The sequence below is a fragment of the Dermacentor albipictus genome, chromosome 1 (genome assembly GCF_038994185.2).
Source record: "Dermacentor albipictus isolate Rhodes 1998 colony chromosome 1, USDA_Dalb.pri_finalv2, whole genome shotgun sequence".
In the NCBI taxonomy this organism is placed as follows: Eukaryota; Metazoa; Arthropoda; class Arachnida; order Ixodida; family Ixodidae; genus Dermacentor; species Dermacentor albipictus.
The window spans coordinates 364,563,536-364,578,241 of NC_091821.1; the positions used below are offsets into that span (position 1 = coordinate 364,563,536).

General features: G+C 47.8%; 1 protein-coding gene across 5 annotated transcripts in view; it reads right to left on the reverse strand.

Moving 5' to 3' along the window:
* The window catches only part of LOC135911327 (uncharacterized), a 156,309-nt gene that overhangs the window by 36,793 nt on the left and 104,810 nt on the right, over nucleotides 1-14,706 (reverse strand). The window contains exon 1 of one of the 5 annotated variants that reach the window (XM_065443558.2): nucleotides 10,076-10,245. The exons of the other annotated variants lie outside the window; for them this stretch is intronic. The gene's annotated coding sequence lies outside the window, so the exon portion shown is untranslated. Of the gene's footprint in view, nucleotides 1-10,075; nucleotides 10,246-14,706 lie in introns of those variants that run through there. 5 annotated transcript variants of the gene reach the window in all.

The window sequence follows — 14,706 nt, forward strand, 5'->3', positions numbered from 1 at the left end:
AGATAGTAGGCTATAAGCAAAGCGCTCAGTAAGAACCCGAAACAACATAGATTACTTCAGACCAACGTCCATGACGACGCGAGCGGTTTATAGACAGCGCACAAAGAGCAAAGAAGAAAAAACAACGAAAAAAAAAGAACGAGGGTATGTTAGTACAATACAACGTCAGCGTTGGAAGCAACAAGCACTGCCAAAATTTCCCAGTTACTGAAGGGCTAGCTGGTTATCCATAATTTAGAGCAACGCACTCAAAGAATACGAATAGAAGCAAAAGTAAGTGCACAAACTGAACTGGGCCGGTGCTTCGCGTCATCCCTTGTTTAGTGTGCGTCCTTGCTTGTTCAAGTACGGGGCCATAACTATATATAGTATAAATGTTAGTTGCATGCGTCCCTGAACCCCTTTCAAACAGTGGTGCGCCTTTTGAGCACTACAAGAGGCTCGCAATAAACATTCGCCCAAGAGGCTCCGTCTGTCTGCTTCTAACGAACGGCTTCCTGTTTGCGCACAAGGCGCTGCGCGGCTCGCGTTGGAAAAGCGACGATGGCCGTAAATGCGTGATTGCGCTAAGCGTTATTCGAGGCAGCAGTGTTAGCTATTTGCAGAAGGAGTAAGGCACATTTCGTCAAGGACACAGCATCGCGCGATAAAAGAGATGTACCGTCTTAAAGAAGAAAAAAAGAAGAAGATGATGAAGGAAACAGAAAACGTGGATGGCCAATGTGCGAGTACGTGCCACGTCTGAGGCTTGTCATCATCACGTGTGAACACGCAAGACTGCGCAAATGGCCGCCAAACGCCTGGAGCATCGCATACATAGTGAAAACGAAAACGCGGAGGCTTTGTTCGGCCGGGATGACGCGTCTACGTCACAGCGTTAAACAGAAGAGCGCATATATGGGACGTACGGTGGCAGAACCGGTACACGGAGTAATGGATTAGACTAGAATATCTTGAGACGCAGATGACAGACACGCTCGGTTGCCAAAGTGGCCCACGTTTACTGAAAACAACAAAACCTCAGTAAAAGTTAAATTAGAATAAGGGATTAAGCCTTGTCTTTCTTAACGTTGCAAATAAACAAAGAAAGAAAGAAGGAACGACAGAAAGAAGGAAAAGAAGAAAGGCATAGGATGCTTATAGCTCCTCTTAACAATCGCGGTTGTCGTTTCTGCCAGAAATCATGCCAGGCCCTAGATTTTTACTCATGCACGTGCGCCACTCGTATATATCGCAACGACGACGCCGATTCATTGTCTTGTCATGCGACTAGATCTCTTAGCTTCCAGGTCAGATTCCACACAACAAAGCATTCTTACTCTTCACACTGCTTCGACGAACCCTTGTTTTCTCACTCGGGTCGCTTAGCGTTGTACATGCCGAAAAAAAAAACTGAAATAAAGGGACGAGGACCTCACAGCTAGACTGGCATAAGCACAACGAGCGACCGTTTCTACGCCAAAATACCGGCTGTGTATATACAGAAGGAAATGGCGCGATGCGCCAGGGGGATGAGCGCCGAAAAAAAGAAATGTCAGCAATTTGTCACTTTCCCGTATCCGGTGGGGTTTGTTTCGGAAAACAATGAGCAGTTTATCCTCGTACAAAAGCAGACGAATACAGAGGGACCGCATTCATATACACGGGGCGGGGCAGAAAGCGGCCCCAAACATCGACCCCTTTTGCCGCGTATACTTACACCAACGACACCGACCCGAAAACTCTATAAAGCCACGCAGAACACGCAACGCGCCCTCCCCTTGTCCCACTCCCCCATGAACATTCTTTGTCTTTCGCTTTACCGCACGAATTTATATGCTGCGTCATATTTCGGTTCTATTTCGCGCATGTGGGGTGCTGTTTTTCAGTCGACCGAAAGGTTGCGAGACCTTTCTATTATATATAGCTGCAGAGACGCAGCTCTTTCGTGGTATTTTTTTCCCCTTTGTTCGGATTCCATTCTTGCTGTTTATGTTTGTCTTCGCCTCTCTTTTCCTTTTTTGGCCACCTCGCGACACGTAGCGCTGAGGCCCGGGGTCTCGAAGACAGAGTACATTCGCGTTGGCTTCTATAAGGACCGTCGCGCTTGAAGAAAGAACGCACAGACAGCCGCGAGGAGCTGGGACGTCAGGACGGTCGGCGCAATGAAGCCGAAAATACGACCTTGCAAAGTTGATCCTTCGGGAAGGCTACTTGGGGGGGCCGACGAAACAAGCCTTCTTTCAGGAACGCGCGCTAAACGAGGCACAAGCGAAGCGCTCTTCTTCGCCGAGTCTTTCCGCTTTCGGAGAAAACGGCGACTTTCTACGCCTGTCAAGCGAAGACGCTCAGAAATCGCGAGGCGCTGGGGGAACGAACTCTGGCAAACTTCAGCGGAAACTTCCTAGGCGCACGCTGACTGCACAGGTGCAGTGCCTTTTTGGAACTCGCCAGGAGCGCTAGATGGGGTTAATCGGGGTCCAAATGGAGAGGCTGGAAGCACAATGGCTCCGACTGCCGCGTGCGAGGTGAGGACCCCGCAAAAGTTATCCCGTATATGCAAGACATGGAGCGGAAACGTAAAGTTCCATACATCTGGGAGAGCTGGACCACTTCACCGCAAGAGCTACGCCCTACACTATGACCACTATTGGCCTTATTGTAGGGCGAAACACGCTAATGGGTCTTCAGACAAATGAACACGAATCACGACCAGCGGGACCCACCTGGACAAAAAGGCGTGAACGAATGTCTCTCTCTCTCTTGTAATCTTTGCATGTATAGATGTACTCACGAAAAGGTAATGAGGTTAATGAGAAGATGAAATTTATGCTGTCACGATCCGCATAAACAACCAGAACAAAAAATTACGCTCACTATCCCCCCCCCCCCCTTCTTTTCTGTCGAATAATAAGCCGCTATTAACAACATGCAAGTGCGCTACAGTTTCACAGAATGACACATCTGTTTTCAGCTTCAGAGTGCATTAACTTCGCCCTTAGCGGACAGAACTGCCGAAGTATGCTTCTACGGAAAAATAGACTGGCGTTACTTCGCGATGCACCGGTTAAACTAGATTACAAGTGCAGCGTGACATATCGTTTATCGTGTTGTTTCGTCGTTTATTTAAATGCTGATTAGCACGTCTAAAGTGTTGGTTTCTCACTAAGTACAATCCAACACATCTATTCTGCTTTATTAATTGTTTCTGATCCAGTTTTTCCTGTAGCAATCCTATTGCTTTACGAGAAATATGCGACACAGATAACAAAAGCTGAGGTCACCTCGAGAAATCAGAATGCGAGCAACGCGAATTACTACAGCATTTGTGTTGACTTAGCGCTGCAGATCGTTGGCTACCTCTCGAAAGTAAGAGGAGGAGGAGGAAAAGGAGGAGGAGTGATAAAAGAAAGGAAGAGAGTTTGACTAGGCTGGGCCCTATTCACTGCCCTGCGCTGGGGGAAAGGGAGAAATGGGACCAAAAGATGAGTAGAAGGAGTGAAGAAAAGTTCACAGTATGCAGGCACAAGCAAACACAATCCGTTCAGTGAGTCAACAGGCGGTGATACAGGCTGGTGGATCTCAAGAAACGCAACAGCACTTTCGTGGCTTTCTACCTCGAAGACGTAGTGGAATCGTAGTTCTCCTTGAAATTTAGAAAAGAAGTCTGTACGTTGCCGCATGCTGAGATTAATCGCCTGAGCTCCATCTTTGGACCCCGCTACATAAAAAAAAGAGAAGGCTCGGGTATTTAGATTTAGGTGCACGTTAAAGAAACAGTAATTCCGCAATCCCCCACTACGGCGTACCTCATAATCAGAACGTGATTATGAGACGTAAATGGCCATATTTCATTCCCTTCTGCTACTTATAATGCGCGCGAAATGCCTTAGGCATGTCAATGAACAAACTTTTTGAACGAGTCGGGGCCATTCGATTCTCACGCAAGTGTTGTTTTAATTAAGGCGTTTGGATCTCCGCAAGCTCCTTCGGAGCATACCGAACTTTGAACAAATGGCTCTCGCAAATAGTGAAAAAAGAAATAACTGTTCTGAGAATATTATTTTTTATCTATTTCCATTTCTTCTCCCATTGAGTTGCACAGAATACAAGTTAGTTGAGTTGTACAGAATAAAAACAATAATTTAGAACCTAAAGGGTTAAGGGTATGGTCTCCTCTCGCTTGAATACAAAATTCCCGAACTCCGCGTCTGCCAATTAGCGAACGTGATGGCAGCCACTATTTTTCGGCGCTGGGCTTCGCGCTCAGCTGTTCAGGGCTAGAGACGCATGTTGAGCCATCGTGGCAGTAACACGTACGCTCAAGTCACACAATCAAGGGCGTTTAACCGTTTAACCTTGAACCTAGAAGCCGCGCCTTTCAAGTATGTCTCCCTTTTGACTGTACACAGCGTGTTTCATGTATACGCGAGTGTGCCTGTTCTACATGCGAGCATTTCTGCCAGTCAGCCGGCGCTGACTTTCGCGTCCGACGTGACGATTGCGGTCTCAGCAGGATGTCCCACATCCGCTGGCATTGTATAGGCAGTCGTGCTCTGGATAACGCGGGCTATGAAGGTCAGCGAGCATATACGTGCACGTCATGGACAGCGTATACAGAGGTAAGGCATGGTCGTCCCAGCAGCTAGTTTCGGTTAAAACACGTTGGCGGGCTAGTTGGTTAGAATCCATGGTAGAGTTTGTAAGCGCGACTGGACGAGGACGAAGAAAGAAACAGATACACCGACACAGCTAGTTTCGAGCTCATTTCGCTAAAGCTATACATGTGATGTTTTTTTTTTTTTTGATATTCCACGGAGTCAGTTTTGTATTACCGCCGGTTACATACACGTTTTCTTTCCTTTTCTTTTTATTCTTCTTCTAGCTGCTGACATCCAAGGTGTGTCCATCCTTCCAAAATCTTCAGTTTACGCCGTTTAAATGTACACTGCCTCTAAAACTGCCAGTAACAACAATCGACTGTTGGAACACACACTTTACTAATGGCTAGTCAAAGTATGTAACAGTTAAGACCAGTAACAGTTTGTAGCATAAGAACGCGCGTTGATTGTGAGCCATGTTCAGCTATAACACATGATCGCCATTTGCAGATACATTGGCGGTGGGCTGTCAGGGCGGAGGCGCTTTAAGTATTAGGGAGTTTTAGATTAGGGGACGCAAGAGACTTGCGTTCTGCGTAAGCAAACCGCTTGGGTTCCAGCAAAACGAGGGGTGTGCGAATATTAGAAACTTCCGAATAACCATGGAATAGTGCGCTATTCTATTCGGTCTTCCAATCGAATAGTCACTATTCTTAAATGCGAATGTAGTTCGAATCTTTCAGAACGTCAACTGCGCCCGAATAAACACAAAATTGGAGGAAAGCACGAAAAATTTTCACCCGCGCGGGCATATAGATAAACATAAGACACGAGACCATGCGTAGTGGAGCAGGCTACGTCACTTAAGATAGTCGTACTTTACATGCAGTTCAGTCATCCCTGGCGCTCTTTGAAGAGCCCTGTGCAGGCGAAGAAACTACTTGTTTGGCCCTAATGCTCTATTTGTGCTTTTAATAAACTTCTTTTCATAACATACTATGTATATTATGTACGTACAGAAACGAGCTAACTTTAATAATACTAGGATGTGTACATCCTATTATATTAATTGTGATAACAGCTATTCATATTTGAAAACTATTCGATTCGTATTCGATTAGGTCTGAAAAAAAATCGCTATTCGCACACCCCAAAGCAAAGCGCAAGCATTCGGGCTCTTGGGTACGCAAGCCACTTGCGTACCCTAATCTCCCTATTGAAGGTCACAGCCTCGGCGTTGAAATAGCGTAAGTACGTGCAAAAAGCTGGAAGTACTGTCTTCGTTCATACAGGTGATAGTCGGGTGTTCTTGCACAACGAAAGTAAGTTAGCGCGAAGTGCGCGAACTACACATGTATGGAACGCACAATTACTGTACCAGCAGCGGCAGCACCTGACAAAAAAAAAAAAGAAAAGAAAACAAAGGTAAAACGGCTTGCATTCTTCAGTAGATGTCTGCGTAAAGCATTACATCGACCACTTTCTGTAGAAAATAGGCGAAGAACTAAAACGTGCAAGCCAGTTTCGGCTGAATGATAATTAACTTCCCCTAATATTACTAATTAGGCGCGGTACGCACAATATTCAAGGCGCACGTCAACCGGAGAAATTAACGCAGTGCTTCTCAGCTTTGTCACTGAGATCCCCTCAAAATAATAATAAATAACTGAAACGGCAGCAAGCATGTCACTTTCATTGCGTTCCGTGTATACGTGCGTCACGCTTTTTTGACTCGCCCCCCCCCCCCCCCCTTTCCCAACCAATGAACCATGTCGCCTGCTGTCAAGTGCGGATGTATGAGATATTTACACCCCCGCACCGGAATACATACGTGACCGCCGTTTTGGTTTTCCTGTTATGGATATGTCTTTATGTAACCCCGCGGGTTCTCGTAGGCCAGTGTCGCGCACGGGAGCGTATACGTAGAATACCGTGAATACCGCCAAGCAAACATGCTGAACGAGGTAGCTAATCTCCAAGCGCACTGCATTCTTTAACACAACGACGCTGCGACTGCCTCTATTGTGAAGTTGAGAAACGGCAAGAATTTTCAGCCTAATGTCATTCTCACGAAGCGAGGAAGGGAGTGAGCGCTTGAAAGCCCAGTAAACTTGCATTCTCAGTAACACCAATAAATAAAGCACAGAAGTTGTGTAGAAGCGACTCGACGGAAGAGAGAGAGAGAGACAAAAGGGAAGGGAAGACGGGGAGGTTAGCCAGTGTAAATACCGGCTGGCTACCCTGTGCTGGGGAGAGGGGTAAAGGGAATAAAAGGAGAAGGAAGAGAGAAGAAAAGAAAAGAAGAAAAAAGAGAAAAGAAATGCACACAGTAACGCGATGTTACGCGCAACAATAGTCAAAGGCGTTCGCACAATTCACATGTCCTTAAGGCATTGTCCTGTGCCGGGGCAAAAAATTAAAAGCACTCAGAAAGAAGGAAATTTATTACAATGATAACATGAAGTTGCTTCAATAACTTGCTCAATAAGAAGAAAATAACGCCACTGACAGAGCCTCGGTTGTGTGCCCACTCCCGCTCCGTATGGATAGCAGGGGGAATCGGTACTTCTTTCGGTGCAGTATGTGCGATGCGGGAGTGCATGAGATGCGGTGTATGTCAAGACAGAGACTCTGCGCAAGCAAAACAGGACTATACTCTATTTTGTAGATAACGCCCGCGTACTTTCTTTGTTTCCTTTTTTTTTTTACTCATTCATAGCATTCCATATGGCCTCGATTTGGGCCTGAATTTATGCAATCCTTTTTTTACGACAGATTAGCCAATGTGTGCGTTAAATAGCGTTAATATGTGTAGTAAACAGATTTTCATAATAGCCATGCATAGTTACACGCCAGACAACCCCCCTCCCCTGCGATATAAACGCTGCTCGTACGCCAGCGGCACCACGTTGACTAAAGGCAACACAGAATCAAAGTCAAAACCAAGATAAGAACACGCACACAATGTGATCACCAGCAAGTGCTAAGAGAGGCGAACTTTGCCACCCCACAATACGATGCTTATCGGACGCTGGAATGACGAGTAGACATGCATGGGCACCGTTACAGAAGTAGAACGTCCGGCAGGCATATGGAAAGAGAGATATAGAGGTGCTGGAGGACTTCAATAAAAAGTACAACTGTCAGCTTTTCCATAAGCCTCGTAGGCTGTTCATCATAACGACGAAACGCGAGCGATGTAGTGGCACGTGTACCGAAGACAACACATACGCAATAAAAGCTATTCACGAACTTTCGCTGAGGTCGCAGGGCCATCGAGGTAGTAGAGCTGGAGTTTCTTTATAACGAATTCAAGCGCCCTTCATTCGTTTGCCGAAGGTCCAACGACAAACAGTTAGTGGAATGATTAGGAACGCTTGTGGGTCTCACAGCAAGGCCAAAAAACTGGCGGTGACTTTAACATTACGAATGGTTTTTGTTTTTGTTTGTTTTTTCGCCGCGCTTGACAAGCACGAAGGGTGGATGGGGAGGTGTGTACGGCTGATGAAGGTTTCAATTAGAAACGGGGCGTCACCGCGGGCGTCTTCTTTCGTCATGGAAGAAAACACGCGATCCCCCGAGGCGGCCGACGTGCGTAGGGGTACAAAAGCAACCTCGGCTGCACGCTAACAATGGCGGAGGGCATCGACGGAGGAAAGTCAAAGGCACACACACGCGCGCACGACAACGCGATCAGTCAGTGTCTCATCGTGTCGGCGCGTCGGCGGCAGCTAGCTATGCGATGCGACAACAGGACTTTTTTCTTTGTTTCACGAACAAAACGACCTTCACTGAATCATACAACCTGCGCTGCAGAGAGAGAAAGAGAGATTTCCAGACTGTGCAGTACGTGTACACGTGCGTCATTTCGGGAAATTTAAAAGGGGAGAGAGTTTGGAGAACAGCTGCGTTAGAATTGTAAGGTCGGCGGTATACACACTTCATACCGTCTGCCGCTGAAACGTCATGAGGCAAACCAACTTCCATATGCTTCTTCAATCACGCTGTTTTCAGTGAAATGTTGCCGTCAGTCTTTTAGCTAAGGCTCGGTTCTGCGTGCAATTGTTCTAATTGTAGGCCACCTTTCTGTAGCTTACTTCCGCTTGTGTCCAAAATTAAAATTCTCTTCCTCTGAATTTATTCCAGGCATCGTGACATGAAAACCAGCCAGGATAATTAGGAACAAACTGCCAAAATCATCTCTTTCTCTCTTGAACCTTTGAGTTCTGAGAGAGTCGGCCTTAATACAAATGGCCGGTCTATCACGGTGCGATCTGTCGCCTCCATTTATATACGCGTGCTCTTTTTTTTTTTTTTTGCACAGCGGATATCTCAGTCAGAGCGAGCCCACGATAGGAATCTCGGCATTTCCCCGCAGCACAACGCAGCAAAACAAGCAAGCGCGCTGACCGATATTACGCGAGCGGAATAATAGAGATCACGCGCGGGAAGGGGGCGTGCCCAGTTTCGTGCGCGCGGAGCCGTTGTACGAAAAATTAAAACGAACGCGCCACCAGTTGTTCATTACGGGGCATGCGTAATGGGCGGGAGCAATTTCCCTAACTTTCTTTGTCCGACAAGACGCGGCGGAGACCAGCTGCACGAAAAGAAAACCACTGCGCTACTGTTCCATTGTTACGCAACGGCGCCACCCAGCGATATCGTCAGCGAGCTGAGCTTGTCCGAGTCAAGGCCAGAGTCGACGAGAACATAAACGGTGGGCGGGCGCATACTAATACATATTGAGTGCGTATGATTTTTGAGCAGCGGGGAAACAGGCAACGTATAGGTGACTCTGAATAATGGCTTTTACTTGCGTTCTGAAACTGCCCGGCTTCACCACAGCAAGATTTCAAGGTGCTCATCAAAAACGAAACCTCGTAGTTTCCGAAACGCTGCAAGCGGCTGTCATGCAGTGAAATCGACAAACGAAACTCGGCTCTGAGAAAGCTGTGAGCATAATTCCATTTACACGCGGCTGTCGTACGCTTTTCTGCTTCCTTTGGGAACTTGTTTCAGTAACTGAAACCTGCTGGTAGTTTCGGAGCGCCGTCCAGGGCTTTGCTGTCGCTCATCAGTAGATGTCGACGAGCGTAAGTAAGCTCTTGCGCAATTTAAGTGACGCCCATTGTTACATGCTCCGGATGACCGATTCTTTCAAGTAAATGACCGCGTATACAGAGGTAATCATGTCACAGGTAAAAAAAAAAGCAAGAAGCTATGTCGTGCAAAATAGCCTAAATCACAGCCGATATCTACCTGGCGTGGCACGTGCCAGCAGACCCTACAATTAGATCGCTGGAGGTACTAGTTCAATACAACCGAAAACCAGTGCACGGAAATCGGCCAACTAGTAGAGATCGTCCCTTAATTGTTACGATTACATAATGGTGTACAATGGGCTGGAAAGAAGGGACTACAAGCTACGAAAAAAAACACACACACAAAAAAAACGACGACAAAGCAGTAGAAACATGCCACCGTCGCAAGCTCACCCGAGAGGCAGGCATGGCGAACGCGTATTCAGCAGGTGCTAGGAGAAGCAGGCGACCGGCGCACGGCGTGCGACCGCAGGGACGAGCATATATCCAGGGCCGGCTGACGCGCACGTACTCGCGCCGCTGCGCTTCTTTCTACGCCGCGGGGGCTGGTCGCGGCGCGAAACCGCCGCCGCGCGAAACTGCGCGCGATCGCAGCGCCAGAACGGAACGCGCGCAAACTACGCGCGAGCGGAAAGAATGCTCCCCGGCTCCGCCGCCGCATCCGCGGTTTCAATGCCTGAGGGCGGGTAGCGTTGAACTCGAAGGAACGACAAACTCGCGCATTCAGTGCGCACTTACTTCGCGGCGTCACGTACGCGTTTCGGCCGCGTCTCGTGTCCTAACGACGAAATGAGAGAACCAAGAAATTACACATGCTCTCGCGAGTCGGCGTACGTCTCCGTTCAGCTCATGCAAGGCTTGATTTGGTGTTTCTTAGTGCGTTCTCGAAATGATGTGGACTAGATTAGAGTTTCAATTTGCCGGGGTGTCGATGGTCATGCAGTGCTGTTGCATTGGCCATTTCTCTATATAAGGACCGTGAAGTAACGGTACTGCAAGGGCAATACTCGCAGTTGCCGATGTTAACGTGCAGAGGACAAGTGTTTTAATGCGAGTTTGCCCTGTTCATGTGGAGCTAAAGATGGTCTTTTTTTTTTTGCATAGCTCTAATGAAAATTCACCTCTCTCTCCTTCTGTCTTTTCAGATGTCATCTCTATGTTTCATTTTTTCACTCGCATCATTTACGTATTGTTATTGAGAAACAGCAAATATATCCCTATTTGCAGTGCTTTCATCATGTATTAATTGGCTGCTGAGTTTTTAGCAGACTGTACGTATACAGTATTTCTTGTCAAGTTCTACATGAGATAAAGAAAAAATATAACAGTAACGATAGCGCAGTTTGCTTCCAGCAGCTGTGTGAGCTAGCTTACCCGCGACTGAAGTTCAGTGACCAGTCCTCTCCAGGTGCATAAACTTAACGAGCACGATCACAGGTACATTATACATTACAGATGGCGAAAAACACACCGATCCACGTCCCTATAAGGTCTTCATACTGCAACGCATTCTCCACTATGAAAATACGCGGACTATCATCAAATGCTGTAAGTCATGCACTGGAGACGCACATTCGCTACAAAACCGGAAAGTACAAACGCGATACCAGCGCAGCAGGGCGCCCTTATTTTCGAGTGATTAACGGCGACATCAAAAGACAGTAACACACGCGAAGGAAGCAAATGTGTGCTCTATGCCGTCGCTTATGCGTATAATCAAACCCGTGGTTAACCGCTACCGCATTAGTTACGAACACATGGCACGAACAACTGGCAAGTGGCTGCAACAGGAACCGTGGATGCTCTGACCTGCATGCACACGAGGCCAGGCCACCAGAGAAGGGGCTCAAATGTCTCCCAAACTAACGCCGTGTGTGACCGCGTATAATGACACGCGCAGAGAGTGTGTATCGGATGCTCATGCATTTTGCAATACGCAGCCTGGCGGGCCCGCACAGGGAGCTCGTATTTTTTTTTTCTTCTTCTCCTGCTCGGCAGCCAATGATATCTGGCACTTACGAGCTTGCCGACTGGCGACGGCCCGTCTTATAAGTGCCCGCCAGCGAACACGGCAATCGCATTGTACGCTGACGGTCATATATGCACGGCGAGCCAGACGCCGCGTGTGCCGGTCGGGAGTCAGTGCATGTGCGGGCGCCGTGATATGTATGCGTGGATTAACGTCTCAATGCTCCTCCCCGCGTGCATTACTGGCTGTGCCATTGCTGTTGCGAGAGCGCGGTTCGGCCTGCACGCCTGAGCCCTCTGAGTTGCCTAATGTTAAGGGGGTACCAGGATTTATCGCGTGAGTGTTTTGCGCTTATTACTGGCCCTCCTATCTGCCTTATACTTCAACGTGAAGGAGCCTACGGGGGATATTTGAAGGGTCGAACTTATATGCTATTAAGGTCGAGTGAATGAACGGAAAACGCATCGAAGATGCAAGCGGAAATGCAAGCGTTCCATTTTCATCGCGATCGTCATAAGCCAATAATGATAGTAATGATAAGAAAATTGCAACATAAAGAAGTAAGGAGGGGAGGCATAAACGTATGAAGGCGCTAAAAGTAAATCGATTCGCTATTCGCTTTGCTGTTACCACTCATCGTTGCCATGAAATTTGTGGGTGATCACTGATTAGTATACAACGCGAGGTGCACACAATTTTACGAGAGCGTTTGAGTGCCGCCATCTTGGGCTGCCAATGCCGTTGTTTTGCTGTCTGTATAACAATAAAATATACGGTACTACAGCCGATTCGTACACGTGTGAAAACGATTGTACTGGTATGTTAGGTGCTTAATGAGCATGTTAATTTGATGCCACTGCGCACAAAAGAGAAATTGAGATAACGGCACCTGTGAATAGAAAATAGTATCGTCATTCGGCAAAATCCTCCTTGAACTTCCTCTATTTACAAACTGCGGTTTACGCACTGCTTCACATGCAAATGCCACGCTTGCTTTTCGCGTCACCATAGACATATCGGGTCAGTAAAAGATAGCATAATATACATACGTATATCAAGGAGAGAAACGAGTTAATGAAAGAACAAACAAAACAAAACGCATGCTTCTGAAAAGTAAGCGCATCAAGTTTTCCAGTCAGACACGTACAAAAACGGATGAGAAATGTCGGAAAGCGTACGAACCACGCTATAGCGGATTTGTACGCCTGCGTGTGCCTGTACGCCTGTCCGCCGTCCTCAATCTCAAGGCCCTATAAGCGATGACAAAAGAAAAGAAAGACATAAACAAAAGAAAAAAGAAACATTTCGGCACAGACAGCGACGCGACCGCGTTTCCAGGACGGACGCTACTATACAGTACATAGGCGGGGAACAAAAAGGCGAGCCCCGTTGCAAACACCGTTCCAAACTGACCGAAAACACCATTTTCCATCGAACGTATCGGCGGCGCCAGCCGCACGCCTGGCACGCCGCCGCCTCGTCGGCCAGCTAGCTTCAAGTGTAGTGGTACATAAGCAGCGCCAGCAAGGGCCACCGAACACTTCTTATTGTGAAAACGGAACGCGTGCACTGAAGAAAGAAAGAGGGAAAGGGAACACGCAGACATACCTCCTAAAGGCAATAGAGCAGGGTAATACGCAATGCGTACTACCCATATAGAGGACACGCACGGCTGCTCGAAAACTTTTTTTTTTCTTCTGCTGTAGTCTTCTTCTTTCGGTTCGAACAGGGGAGAACGCGCACCGAGGCGTCTTATGTACGCCGCACGGGGACCAACCAGCTTGGGCCGCGTTACCACTCCGATCGTATTTCCTTTTCTGTGTCACCCGCGTTTATTTCCTTTTCTTTTTTGTCTTTGTGACCGTGCCAGCAGGCGTCCTTGCGGCATGTGCATTTAAGGTTACCTCCCCAACGCGCCCGCTCTTGCGCGTCCGCTCAGTGCAGGCGGCCGATGACTTCTTTTCCGTCGGTGCGCCGGGCTTTCCTGTTCTTCGGTTGGGCACGGCAGGCCGCGCTTCGAGTCCTGTAGCTCTCAGTGCCTTCGCAGCCCGTTCGCGGACGACACAGTTTATTTATTTTCTTCTTTCTTGAGTTCCAGCCAGAAGATCGCTACTAGGGCAGCGCATTCTCGTTCGACGTGGCTAATGGTCAACTGATCAGTGCAACATACTAAACAACTAAAATTATTTGTGCTGCATATAATTATTTCATATAAAACGGTAGCAGGACACAAGCAAGCAAGCGAGCGAGCGAGCGAGCTAGAGAGAGAGAGACGGGGGGGGGGACAGAAAAGGCAGGGAGGTCAACCAGACGAGCACCCAGTTTGCTACCCTACACTGAGGGTGGGGAAAATAGGAATAGAAAGGGGGAGAAAGGGGGAGAGTAAGCACTGATTGCGTGTGGGAGGATGCACAGGGACACTATAAACGATCTCTTAAGCCGGTGCACTTCAAATATTGTACTAGTGCACGAATCGCTCTTCGTGCACTAGCGAAGATTTGCGACAATAATACATCCGTGCCCAAAATACAACTGTCTCCAAACTTTCAATAGTGGTTGTGCTTCACAGACTCAAAGCTTCGCTGTTGGCTATGATGGACGTCGTCGTGGAGGGCCACAGGCTGATTTTGACCACTCGAGATTCCTAAATGTGAACTTAAATCAAAGTGTACGAGGTTTCTTTTCTTATTTTTTTAATTTGCGACAGCTATCGAAATACGCACGCCATGGCCGGGATTCGATCCCATGACCTCGTTTTCAGAAGCGGAACGCCACAGCGTGTACAGAGCCGTCAAGGAGACTGAAAGCCTCCTTGATTAAAGCATATAGTCGTCAGGGGGACAAATGAAGGTGCTCCTTTATTCCCTCTCGCGTCCTGTCGTCAAGCGCTACGGCCGCCATCTGTACGGGGCGAGAAGCACATTAGATAACCGGTAGCTTGCTCAATTCGCACTTCATGCTCAGAAGCGAAGCTGTCTCCAACCGCAAACAAGCACAGGAAGACACACAGGAACGCACCGATACCGTGTTCTAGATAGCTGTAACGGGGGCTGTA